Raw genomic sequence first — 13,813 nt, 5'->3', positions numbered from 1 at the left:
AAATGATACGTTAAAAGATAAAACTATGAAAAAGTTTAAGAAACATTTATAAACTACACTTCAATAAAAAAAAAATTGTATTAAACATGTTTAAAACTTCTATACATATAATGTCGGGTTGGTTTGGTATCGGTTTGACTTTTTTTAGATAAAACCAAACCAAACCAATTATGGTCGGGTTTTTTCTTCCAACACCAAACCAAATTAAACCAAACCATAGTCGGGTGTTTTTCTCGGTTTGACTCGGATTAGCGGGTTGGTGCGGTTTGTCGGTTTCATTTGTACACCCCTAGTTAGGAGGAATCTGATTATGAATTCCACTAATAAAAGAATTTTTTCTCTTTTTGATTTGTACATTTTTTTGAGATTACGAATTTATTGTGAATATGAGATTACAAAAATCTGTAACATAAGAAATAGTAAGAAAAACTCTTGTGAGATGGATGGACACTAGCAAGGATATATGTAGCTCATACATGCATGACAGTTGACGGGTCAGATTTGGTGAATCCCAACTATGGGATTGGATGGATTTCACTCACTTCTATTTAAGAAAATAAGCGGAGACTTGGTAAATAAAATGCCAAACAGGTATTTTATAGTGTGATAACATTTTGATTAGACCAAAAAGATACAATAAGTAATGAAGAAAAGTCAACAAAACTTGCAATAAATTTTTAATTTTAAATTATATCAAAAGATCCGAAAATCAATTCAAATTCATGTCGGGGCGATCTGCTACATAAGTCGTTCATCTTATTAGGAGATTGATGGAGCAGTATAGAGAAAAGAAGAAAGAGTTATGGTGTTTATTGACCTAGAAAAAACATACGACAAAGTCCCGGGGGAGATTCTGTGAAGATGTTTAGAGGCAAGAGGTGTACTTATGGCATACATAGGGCGATTAAGGACATATATGATGGGGCCAAAACCCAGGTAAGAGCAGTGGGAGGAGACTTGGGTACTTCCCAATAGTTATAGGGTTGCACTAGGGATCAGCCCTTAGCCCATTTCTTTATTGCCTTGGGGATGGATATATTGACGCAACATATCCAAGGGGAGGTGTCATGGTGTATGCTATTTGCAGATACCAAAGTATTGATAGACGAGACGCGCATCGGAGCTAACACGAGGCTGGAGGTCTGGAGAGAGACCCTGGAGTCTAAAGGCTTTAGGTTGAGTAAGACTAAGACGGAGTACTTGGAGTGAAAGTTGAATAATAAAATTCATGAGGCGGATGGAAGATTGATACGCAAGTCATCCTTAAGAAAGAGAATTTCAAGTATCTGGGGTCAATAATCCAAGGGAATTGTGAGATTGACGATGATGTCAGATATCGTATTGGAGTAGGTGGATGAAATGGAAGATCGCATCCGGTGTCTTATGTGATAAGAAGGTGCCACCGACTTAAAGGTAAGTTTTATAGGGTGGCTGTTAGACCAGCTATGTTATACGAGACAAAGAGTTGGCTAGTCAAGAACTCTCATGCTCAGAAGATAAAAGTAGCGGAGGTGAGGATGCTGAGGTGGATGTGTGGTCATACTAAGAGGATATGATTAGGAACGCAGTTATTTGGACAAGGTAGAAGTGGCCTCTGTAGATGACAGGATGAGGGAAGCGAGGCTAAGGTGGTACGGACATGTGAAGAAGAGATGCATAGATGCCCCGGTGAGAAGGTGCGAGAGGATGGTTATTTGTGGGATCTGAGAAGAGGTAGAGGTAGGCCGAAGAAGTATTGGGGAGAAGTGCCTAGACAGGACATGACATATCTCCAGCTTGCCGAGGACATATGACCCTAGATAAAAAAATATGGAGGACGAAGATTAGGGTTGAGGGTTAGTAAGCCATCGAGTTTAGGGCTCTTTATCTACTATTTTTTTTTCTTTTTTTTTTTGGTTTAAAACATACCCGTACTAGTATTATCATTTTAGTTTTTTCTTATTCTTGGTGTCTAGTAGCATATGTTGTTCCCCTTGTTTGGTTATATTAATGTTGTGTTATTTTTGTTGTTAATGTTCTTATTTTTAGTATTTTCGACATGATCTCCTTGTTACTATTCTCTTGTTCAAACCTGCTGAGAATTATTTTCTTGAGCCGAGGGTATTTCGGAAACAACATTTCTACGTCCATAAGATAGAAATTGTTGGATTTTGTTATTAATAACAAAAGAGGTGTGAATAGAAAATGGTGGGAAAAGAAATGGAGGAAAGTAAAATTTTGAATGAGTTCACTTTACTAATGCACTTTGTCCCTCATTCGTAGAAGGAAAGAAAATCTTTGTGTATATATAGAGAAGCTCATCTTTTAGCTCTTAAAGAGTTAAGAAGAAGGCAAGCCTCGCGCCGTCGCCGTTGTCGTCGTTCGGCTTCGGCTTCGGCTTCGGATTTGGATTTGGTCAAAGATTGATTGATTAATCTTTTTGGGTATAATTCTTTTCAAATATTTAATTAATTAATTAAATTAATTAACGAAAATTCAATCCGAAATAACCCATGACCCGCGACCCGTCCGGTGCGATCCGTTTTCTTTACCGGATTATTTCAAATCCGTTTGTTTTTCCCGCAATATTTTCCCACCTGTTTCAACAGTTGTTGCTGTTCTAAAAGGTTGCATACCTTTTCAGAAACAGTGTCAAACATGTTCCAACAGCTATGGCTGTTAGGTTGCAAACCTTTTCAGAAACAGTGCCAAATGGGCTATAAATATTCCTTCAAATCCCAGAATATTTACTTACGAAATTTTCTGATTATCTTCTTCTTCTTCTGCACAAAAATTCCAGTGTGTTTTACAGCCTTCGAGTGGTTCACTGTTCATCTGCGTTTTGGTACCGATACGCTAGTGAGTTAAATCGTTATATCCTGGGAGGATATATTCCAGAATCTCGGGTACTTGAGGGGAATAATTTCCTTAAGGACACACTGTGTATTCAGTGGGCTCGATTTATTCCTATACTGTTTTCAGAATTTATTTTGACGTTCTAGTTCTACTAACTTTCTGTTTCTGTTTTTCAGAAAGTTTATTGTTTTGTTAATTTTACAGCAATACAGTTTTGACAACAGAAGTAAGGTTTGCGTACACTTTACTTTCCTCAAGGTTTGCGTACACTTTACCTTCCTCATATCCCACACTATGGGATTACACTGGATATATTATTGTCGTTGTTGTAAATTATATCAAAAAGAAGACTTCAATTCAAACTTTATACTTTCGCTAACATAAAAAATATCATGCGCATGAAATAGGATAAGTATATAGGAGTACATGGTAATGGTGATTGCTAAACATTTTGCAGAGATGAATACATAACATCCTATATAGATTGTTGTGGCTAGAAGTTGAATTGGTATGTTGTTATTTCTACGAGTAAAACTATTCAATTAATTTATTTAGAACAACATTGATCGCATAAGCGGTGAAAATGATCCATCTCTTTCACTATGCTTTCATGTATTGTTTTCTAAATATATATGAAAAAAGCTAAACGTTTGAAAAGAAAAAGATATAAAGCAAAACTCATATCTATTGGTCAATGATCAGTTACTTTCTTTAATTGGCCAAAGTAACAATGTAATAAATTGATCATCAAAAGCACAAATTCAATTATTTTTTACGGTTTACAAAAGCTTATACAATTCAGATAAAATTACAATTAAAACAGTAATGTGCGTCTATGTTTCTAGCCAGATGTGAAAGTATAAGTGATCATGACCAATGATGCCTTATAAAAAGGACTAAGCGGTCGATGTAAATATAATCCGGTCTAAGATTTCGGAGTTTAATCCCACAAAGAATTAAAATTTAGCTACAGCTGTTTACTAATATTAAGAAGACAAGCTCGAACACTTTCTAAGTTATACTAATTAAAGTAGTGAATTAATAAACAGGGATACTAGGGTTGGAGAAAAGATTAAGGAGGTCTAGAGTTATGATTTTTCCAATTGTCGGAATCTTTTTCGCTACGTCTTCTATAATTTCGCCTAAGTATTCTTTACCGATCGTGAGTACTTTGGGTGTCGTAGCTCTCTCTCGAGCAACTACCACAACTTACTAGACATATTCTCTCAAACTACGTTAGTTGGCACTAATTCACCGCTCACTACGATCGCACCAAAGTTTCGTTATCTCTAATCCTGCCTTTAATATTGATCTCTCGTATACATTATGAGTGATGTTGTTCAACAACTACCTAATTATGTACCATCTCTCAAGCAATACACACTAAATAGGCACAGTCGATTGATGGTCACTCAATCAACAGCAACAAACACATAGTCGAACAAGTAGAGAACTCTAACGGCTCAATTATATAAAAATATAACAAAAGTTTATCCTACAAAAGGTTCCATCAAAACCCTAGATAACAAATTAGCTATTCATAGTCATGCTAACAATCATGATAATAATTGAAAGCATTAAAATACTAATTAAAGAAGAACGGAAGAGAAAACTCTTGTGATTCGTTGCTTCCAAGTGTTCCTGTCACGACCCGGAATTTCCACTTTCGCGACATTGATGGCGCCTAACATTTCACTTGCTAGGCAAGCCAACATTAGAGGACCGTTAAGTCAATTATTGTTCAAATTCAATAAATAAAGTCAGTTAAGCCAAATCAAACAAAACCGATTACGGAATAACATAATGCCCAATAGCTACTACAATACAGATCTAAAGTCACAACTCACGACCTTCTAGAATTTACTACAAATAGAGTCTGAAAGAAATACAACTGTTTTGAATGAAAAGAAACAGTGAAATAAGAAATATAGAAGGGGACTTCGAGGTCTGCGGACGCCAACAGATCTACCTCGAGTCTCCAAAGCTAGTCCAAGCTTCTCCAACTTACGAAAAACTAGGGTCGGTACGAAAATCTGCACAAGAAGTGCAAAGTGTAGTATGAGTACAACCGACCCCATGTGCTCGTAAGTGTCGAGCCTAACCTCGACGAAGTAGTGACGAGGCTATGACAATACACTTACATGATAAACATGTGCAGATAACAGTATATGTACAAGACAACAACTAATAAAAGCTAGACAGGTAATATCGGGAGGGGGGACATGCTAAGGGAATACAAGATACGAGAGATACAGCGGAAATGATAACCAGAACAATCAATATGCCTTTAACTTGTAAAAACAATTAAGCACAATGAAGAAAATTGCACGGCATCACCCTCCGTGCTTTTGCTCTCAAGATCACAATGAAACAATGATAATGCACGGCATCACCATTCGTGCTTTTACTCTCACTCACAGTATAGATCAATAGATACGGCACAGCATCACCCTTCGTGCATTAACTCTCATAACATGGCACGGAATTACCCTTCGTGCATTAACACTCACAATATGGCACGACATTACACTCACATACGGCACGGCATCACCCTTCGTGCATTAACACTCTCTCCTACCACATAACAATGAACAAGTAATAACAGGGAGATAGGATCAATAAGTACAAGCCTTACTTCAACAACGGTTCCACAATATCAATCTCACTTGGAATCATTACTCAATTATCACAAAAGCCCATATACACGATAAGAACGATCAATTTAGCAAATGACTAGTCTAAGCATGGACAACATGATCAAAGGAGGCAATAATTGCAAGAAACAAGTCCCACCTACATGCTTTAACCCGACAACAACGCATAAGTACTCATCACCTCACATTTACGTTGTACCCAATATCTAAACATGTAGCAAATAGACAAATAAGTCCTAATCTTCAAGTCAAGGTTAATCACAACAGTTACCTCGTTCCAAAGGATCAACTCAAAGCTCAACCATGATTTTGCCTTTCAAACAAGCCTCCGAACCAATAGAATCTAGCAAATTACCAACCAAACGATTCAAATTAAGCCGTAGGAACTACCCACGATTGCAAAGGATTCAATTTAGGCCCTTATTAAAAAAGTCAACAAAAGTCAACTCCTGAGCTCGCTTGGTCCAAACCCGAAATTCGGACCAAAACCCGATTACCTATTCACCCCCGAGCCTGATTATGCGAAGCCTGACCTCGCAATTGCGAGGTCTGAAGCATGCATTAAAAACTGATTCTAAGTCCAAATTTCACTCCATAGCCTATCTGAAACTCACCCGAGCCCCCAACGCTCTAAGCCAAAAGTGCACATAAGTCTAAAAACATCATACGAACTTGCTCGCGCGATCAAATCACCAAAATAACACCTAGATCTACGAATTTAACACTAAATCAAATGAAATTTTCAAGAAAACTTTGAAACTTCTATTTTCACAATCGGACGTCTGAATCACGTCAAACCAACTCTATTTCTCACCAAATTTGACAGACAAGTCATAAATATAGTGTGGACCTATACCGGATTCCGGAACCAAAATACGGACCCGATGTCCAAAAAGTCAACCATTGGTCAAACATTTCAAATTCATTAAGCCTTTAACTTTCAAATTTCAACAAAGTCCGATAACTCGGGCTGGGGACTTATGAATTCGATTTCGAGCATACGCCCAAGTCCCAAATCATAATACGGACCCATCGGGACCGTCAAAACATGAATCCATGTCTGTTTGCTCAAAACGTTGACCGAAGACAACTCAAATGGATTTTAAGGCGAAATTTTCATATTTCTCAGTTTTCAAAATAAAAGCTTTCTGGAAAGACACTCGGACTGCGCACAAAAATCAAGGAAGCTTAAGATGAGGTATTTAAGGCTTCGAAACGTGGAATTGGGTTTTAAACATAAGATGACCTATCGGTTCATCACATTCTCCACCTCTAAAACCATCGTTCGTCCTTGCACGGACATAGAAAAGTACATGGACTGGTGAAAAGGTGGGGATATCTACTTCGCATGTCCGACTCGGACTCCCAAGTAGCTGCCTCGACGGGTTGATCTCTCCATTGCACTCGAACTGAAGGATAACTCTTCGATCTCAACTGACGAACCAGCTGGGCTAGAATAGCCACCGGCTCCTCCTCATAAGTCAAATCCTTGTCCAACTAGACAGAGCTGAAATCTAACACGTGGGACGGATCGTTCTGATACTTCTGGAGCATGGACACATGGAATACCGAATGAACTGCTGATAAACTGGGTGGCAATGCGAGCTATAGCCACCTCTCCTACTCTCTGAAGAATATCAAAAGGTCCGATGTACCTAGGGCTCAACTTGCCCTTCTTTACGAACCTCATCACACCCTTCATGGGTGAAACCAGGAGCAACAATCTCTCTCCGACTATGAATGCAATATCACGAACCCTACGGTCGGCATAACTCTTCTGCCTGGACTGGGCTGTCGATCCTGAATAATCTTGACCTTATCCAAGGAATCATGTACCAAATCTGTACCCAAAAACTGAGCCTCCCCCAGCTCGAACCATCCAACCGGCGATCGGCACCGCCTACTGTATAATGCCTCATAGGGAGCCATCTGAATGCTCGACTGGTAGCTGTTGTTGTAGGCAAACTCCGCAAGTGGCAAGAACTAATCCCAAGATCCTCCGAAGTCAATAACACAACCGCGGAGCATATCCTCCAATATTTGAATAGTGCACTCGAACTGTCCGTCCGTCTGAGGATGAAATGATGTGCTCAACTCAACCTGCATGCCCAACTCACACTGTACTGCCTTCTAGAAGTGCGAGGTGAACTGCGTATCAGAAATGATAGACATGTGCATGCCGTGAAGCCGAACGATCTCGCGGATGTAAATCTCTGCCAACCGCTCTGAAGAATAGGTAACTGCCACAGGAATGAAATGCGTTGACTTGGTTAGCCTGTCCACAATGACCCAAAATGCATCGAACTTCCTCTGAGTCCGTGGGAGTCAAACAACAAAATCCATAGTGATATGCTCCTACTTCCACTTAGGAATCTCTAACTTCTGAAGCAAATCACTAGGTCTCTGATGCTCATACTCTACCTGCTGACAATTTAGATACCGACATATGCAACTATATCCTTCTTCATCCTCCTCCACCAATAATGCTGCCGCAAGTCCTGATACATTTTGGCGGCACCCGGATAAATAGAATACTAGGAACTGTGAGCCTCCTCAAGAATCATCTCATGAAGCTCATCCACATTAGGCACACAACCACGACCTTTCATCCTTAAAACTCTATCATCTCCAACCGTTACATTCTTGGCATCATCGTGTCGCACTGTGTCCCTAAGGACAAGCAAATGAGGGTCATCATATTTCCGCTCCCTGATGCGCTCAAAAAATGAAGACCCGAGCGACTACACAAGCTAGAACACGACTGGGCTCAGAAACATCCAACCTCACCAATTGATTGGCCAAGGCCTTAACATCTAATGCGAGCGGTCTCTCACCTACTGGAATGTATGCAAGGCTACCTATACTCACTGACTTACTACTCAAAGCATCGGCCACCACATTGGCCTTCCCGAGATGAAATATAAGATGGTGATATCATAGTCATTTAATATCTCCAACCACCTCCTCTGCCTCAAATTGAGATCCTTTTGTTTGAACAATACTGAAAGCTCCGATGATCCGTGAATACCTCACAAGACACACCGTAAAGATAGTGCCTCCAAATCTTCAGCGCATGAACAATGGCTGCTAGTTGTAAGTCATGAACAGGGTAATTCTTCTCGTGAACCTTCAGCTGCCACGATGCATATGCAATCACCCTGCCATGCTGCACCAATACCGCACCAAGTTCAATACGAGATGCATCACAATATGCCGTATAAGATCATGAACTTGTGGGCAACACCAACAGTGGTGTCGTAGTCAAAGCAGTCTTGAGCTTCTGAAAGCTCGCCTCACACTCGTCTGACCATCTGAACGGGGCACCCTTCTGGGTCAACCTAGTCAACGGGGCTGCTATAGATGAGAACCCCTCCACAAACCGACGGTAATAACCCATCAAACCCAAGAAACTCCGGATCTCTGTAGCTGAAGTGGGTCTAGGCCAGTTCTGAACTGCCTCAATCTTCTTAGGATCCATTTGAATACCCTCTGCCGACACAACGTGCCCCAAGAAAGCGACTGAGTCCAACCAAAACTCGCATTTTGAAAACCTAGCATACAACTGGCTGTCTCTTAGATTCTGAAGTACGATCCGAAGATGCTTCTCATGCTCCTCTCGATTGCGGGAGTAGATCAAGATATCATCAATAAACACAATCACAAAGGAATCTAGATAAGGCTTGAACGCCCGGTTCATCAAATCCATAAATGTTGCTGGGGCGGTTGTCAGCCCAAATGACATCACTAGAAACTCATAATGCCCATATCGAGTCCGAAAAGCTGTCTTAGGGACATCGGATGCCCTAATCCTCAACGGATGGTAGCTAGACCTCAAATCGATCTTTGCAAACACTTTGGCACCTTGAAGCTGATCAAATAAGTCATCAATCATCGGTAACGGATACTTGTTCTTGATGGTGACTTTGTTCAATTACCGATAGTCTATGCACATCCTCATCGATCCATCTTTCTTCTTCACAAAAACACGGGCGCACTCCAGGGCGAGACACTAGGTCTAATAAAGCCCTTATCAAGCAAATCTTGCAACTACTCCTTCAATTCTTTCAACTTTGGCGGGGCCATACGGTATGGCATAATTGAAATGGGCTGAGTGCCTGGAGCCAAATCAATATAGAAGTCACTATCCCTGTCGGGTGGCATCCCCGGCGGGTCTGCAGGAAACACCTCTCGCAACTCACGAACAATTGGTACTGAATCCATAGAAGGAAACTCTGCACTAGAATCGCGGACATAAGCCAATAAGCTAGACACCCCTTCTCGACCATACGTCGAGCCTTCATGTAAGAGATACCCTACTGGTAGAATGGCCAGGAGTCCCTCTCCACTCTAATAGAGTCAACCCCAGCAAGGCTAAGGTAAAAGTCTTGGAGTGACAACCCAATATAGAGTGATAAGGTGACAACCAATCCATACCAAAGATAACATCAAAGTCTACCATATCAAGAAGTAGAAGATATACACTAGTCTCGAGACTCCCAATGGTAACCACACACGAACGATAAACACGATCTACAACAATAAAATCTCCTACAGGTGTGGACACATGCACAGGAGCACTCAAAGAATCACGAGGCACAACCAAATATGAAGCAAAATAGGATGACACGCAGGAATAAGTAGAACCCGGATTAAATAGAACCGATGCATCTCCACTGCAAATTGAAACAATACCTATGATAACAGCGTCAGATGACTCAACCTCAAGCCTAGCTAGAAAAGCATAGCATCGGGGCTGGGCCCAACCACTCTGAACTACATCTCTAGGCCGGGCCCTAGCTGGCTGGCCTCCACCTCTAGCGGCTTGACCTCCACCTCTAATGGCCTGACCTCCACCTCTAACTGTCTGACCCCTACCTCTAGCTGGCTGAGCGGGCGGTGAAGAACCCTGTGCCGGTACCATGGCACGAGAACCCTAATGTTAGGAACTGCACGAAGCTCGAGGAAAAAATCTAGCAATGTACCTCGAATCACCACAAGTATAACAGGACCTCGGCTGTTGCGACTGCTGACCCTGAAACTGACTTGTTGGCCTGAGTAACCGCCTTGAAAAATCTGGAGCGGAGGTGCACTAATAGGAGCTGGTGGTGCACTGTAGGCTAGCTGGTCAGAATAAGGCACATGAGGACCGCGACCACCTGTAGCACCATGGGATGCCTGGACTGCTGAATGAAATGGCCTGGGAGGATGGTCCTTCCCAAAAGTACCTCTGCCTCCAGATGAGGCACCACTGAATCCACCAGAATGACGAGGCCTCTTGTCAGACCCCTGACCTCCCCCTTGTGCTAGAACCATCTCGACTCGCCTGGTGACATTGGCAGCCGTCTGAAAATAATATTACTTCCGGTATCTTTGGCCATCTACAACTTGATAGGCTGAGCAAGTCCCTCAATAAACCTCCTCACCCTCTCTCTCTCGGTAGGAAGCAGAAGAATAGCATGACTGGCCAGATCCACAAATCAGGTCTCGTACTGAGTGATAGACATGCTGCCTTGCTAAAGGCTCTTAAACTGCCTGCGATAATCCTCTCTCAATGTGATAGGAAGGAACTTCTCAAGAAATATCTGAGAGAACTGGTCCCAAGTAAGAGCAGGCGACCCAACTGGTCTGGTCGATACAAAATCCTTCGACCATCTCTTGGCAGAACCCATCATCTGGAACACAGCAAAATCGACCACATTGGTCTCAACTATCCCCATGTTCCGCAGCACCTCATGGCAGCAGTCAAGATAATCATGTGGGTCCTCAGAAGGTGTACCACTGAAGTGAACTGGAAAGAGCTTGGTGAACTTGTCCAATCTCAATAAGCCCTCAGAAGACATAGCTGGTCCATCACCGGCCTGTGCCACAGCTAGGGGTGTTCATAAAAACCCGAAAAACCGAACCAAATCGAAAACCAAACCAAACCGACCAAAACAACCGATACTTTTTGGTTTGGTTTGGTTTTAGTTTTGAATTTTAAAAACCGATCAAATTTGTTTTGGTTTTGGTTTTAATCAGGAAAAAACCGGAAAAAAACTGAACCAAACCGACTATAGGAGTAGCTATTTCAAATTTATTATTGCACCTATATACATGTATATTTTTATACAAAGTTTCAAAAATTTAATGGTAAATGTTAATAGTTTGCACTTTTAGTATAGTTCTTTACCTTTACATTCTTGTTTGATTGGTAGTTTTCTTTTGTTAAGTGTAAGAATCCATTTTGTGTTAAAACTAATATATTTTTAATTGAGTCCTTAAATTATTCATCACTATTTGATTCAACTATCATCAATATATCTTGGTAAATAATAGATCTCTCAAAGAGCAATTGATTTGATAGTGTTAAGTTGAAAATGTGGTCGCCGAAATATGTGCTTGGTAGTGTATGTCTTATATTTAAGAAAAAACCGAAAAAACCGAAAAAACCGAAAAACCGACAAAAACGACATAAACCGAATCGAGAAAAAACCTAATTGGTTTGGTTCTAATATTAGAAAAACCAAGTTACTTGGTTTTGTTTCTTTTAAGAGAAAAATCGATCCAAAACGAACCATGAACACCCCTAGACACAACAACCGGCTGAACTACCCCAACTGGCTGGGCTACTGGAGTCTGAAGCTGGGGAGCCATCTGCTCCGGAGTGTGAGTGGCGAGAGTCTGTGCTCCTCCCCCAGCCTGAGAGACGGGGGTGCCATAGGAAATGTACCGGTCTGGGCCACACTCTCCATAAGGCCCACCAAACGAACCAAAGCATTTCTAAAGCACTAGGGTGGCGATGAACCCCTCCAGGACCTGAGCTGGTCCAACTGGCACAGTCTGGACTGGAACCTCCTCATCAAACATCTGAGGCTCCACTACTGGCGCTGCTGCTCGAGTTCTGGGCTAAGCTCTGCCCCAGCCTCGGCCTTTGCCCCTCGCAGGAGCTGCCACTAGGGGCTCTGGCTGCTGCGCAGCTGAAGATGTAGTACGTGTTCTCGCCATCTGTGAGAGAACAAGAGTAGAAGAGTTCAATTAGCAATGAGGGAACAAAATCACACGACATAGAAGAATAAAAGTGAAATTTGTTCCTAAACTTTATAGCCTCTGGAAGATAAGTACAGACGTCTCCATACCGATCCTCCAGACTCTACTAAACTTGCTTGTGAATTGTGATACCTAGGCAACCTAGTGCTCTGATAACAACTTGTCACGACCCGAAATACCCACCCTCGGGACCGTGATGGCGCCTAACATTTCACTTGCTAGGCAAGCCAACGTTAGAGGACCGTTAAGTCAATTATTGTTCAAATTCAATAAATAAAGTCAATTAAGCCAAATTAAATATAACCGATTACGGAATAACATAAATTCCCAATAGCTACTACAATACGGATCTAGATTCACAACTCACGAGCTTCTAGAATTTACTACAAATAGAGTTTGAAAGAAATACAACTGTTTTGAATGAAAAGAAACAGTGAAATAAGAAATATAGAAGGGGGCTTCAATGTCTGCGGACGCCAGCAAATCTACCTCGAGTCTCCAAAGCTAGTCCAAGATGCTCCAACTCACGGACAACTAGGGTCGGTACAAAAATCTGCACAAGAAGTGCAGAGTGTAGTATGAGTACAACCGACCCCATGTACTCGTAAGTGTCGAGCCTAACCTCGACGAAGTAGTGACGAGGCTATGACAAGACACTTACATGATAAACCTGTGCAGATAACAGTATATGTACAAGACAACAACTAATAAAAGCTAGACAGGTAATATCGAGAAGGGGGACATGCTAAGGGGATACAAGATACAAGAGATACAGCGGAAATGATAACCGGAACAATCAATATGCCTTTAACTAGTAAAAACAATTAAGCACAATGAAGAAAATTGCAAGGCATCACCCTTCATGCTTTTACTCTCAAGCTCACAATGAAACAATGATAATGCACTGCATCACCATTCGTGCTTTTACTCTCACTCACAGTATAGATCAATAGATACGATACGACATCACCCTTCGTGCATTAACTCACATAACATGGCACGGCCATCGCCCTTCGTGCATTAACACTCACAATGTAGCACATCATCACCCTTCGTGCATTAACATTCACATACGGCAAGACATCACCCTTCGTGCATTAACACTCTCCCCTACCACATAACAATGAACAAGTAATAATAGGGAGATAGGATCAATAAGTACAAGCCTTACTTCAACAACGGTTCCACAATATCAATCTCACTTGGAGTCATTACTCAATTGTCACAAAAGCCCATAAACACGATAAGAACGATCAATTTAGCAAATGACTAGTCTAAGCATGGATAACATGATCAAA

This window comes from Nicotiana attenuata, chromosome 12, assembly GCF_001879085.1.
Source record: "Nicotiana attenuata strain UT chromosome 12, NIATTr2, whole genome shotgun sequence".
In the NCBI taxonomy this organism is placed as follows: domain Eukaryota; kingdom Viridiplantae; phylum Streptophyta; class Magnoliopsida; order Solanales; family Solanaceae; genus Nicotiana; species Nicotiana attenuata.
Note: the sequence above shows the minus strand (reverse complement) of the source record.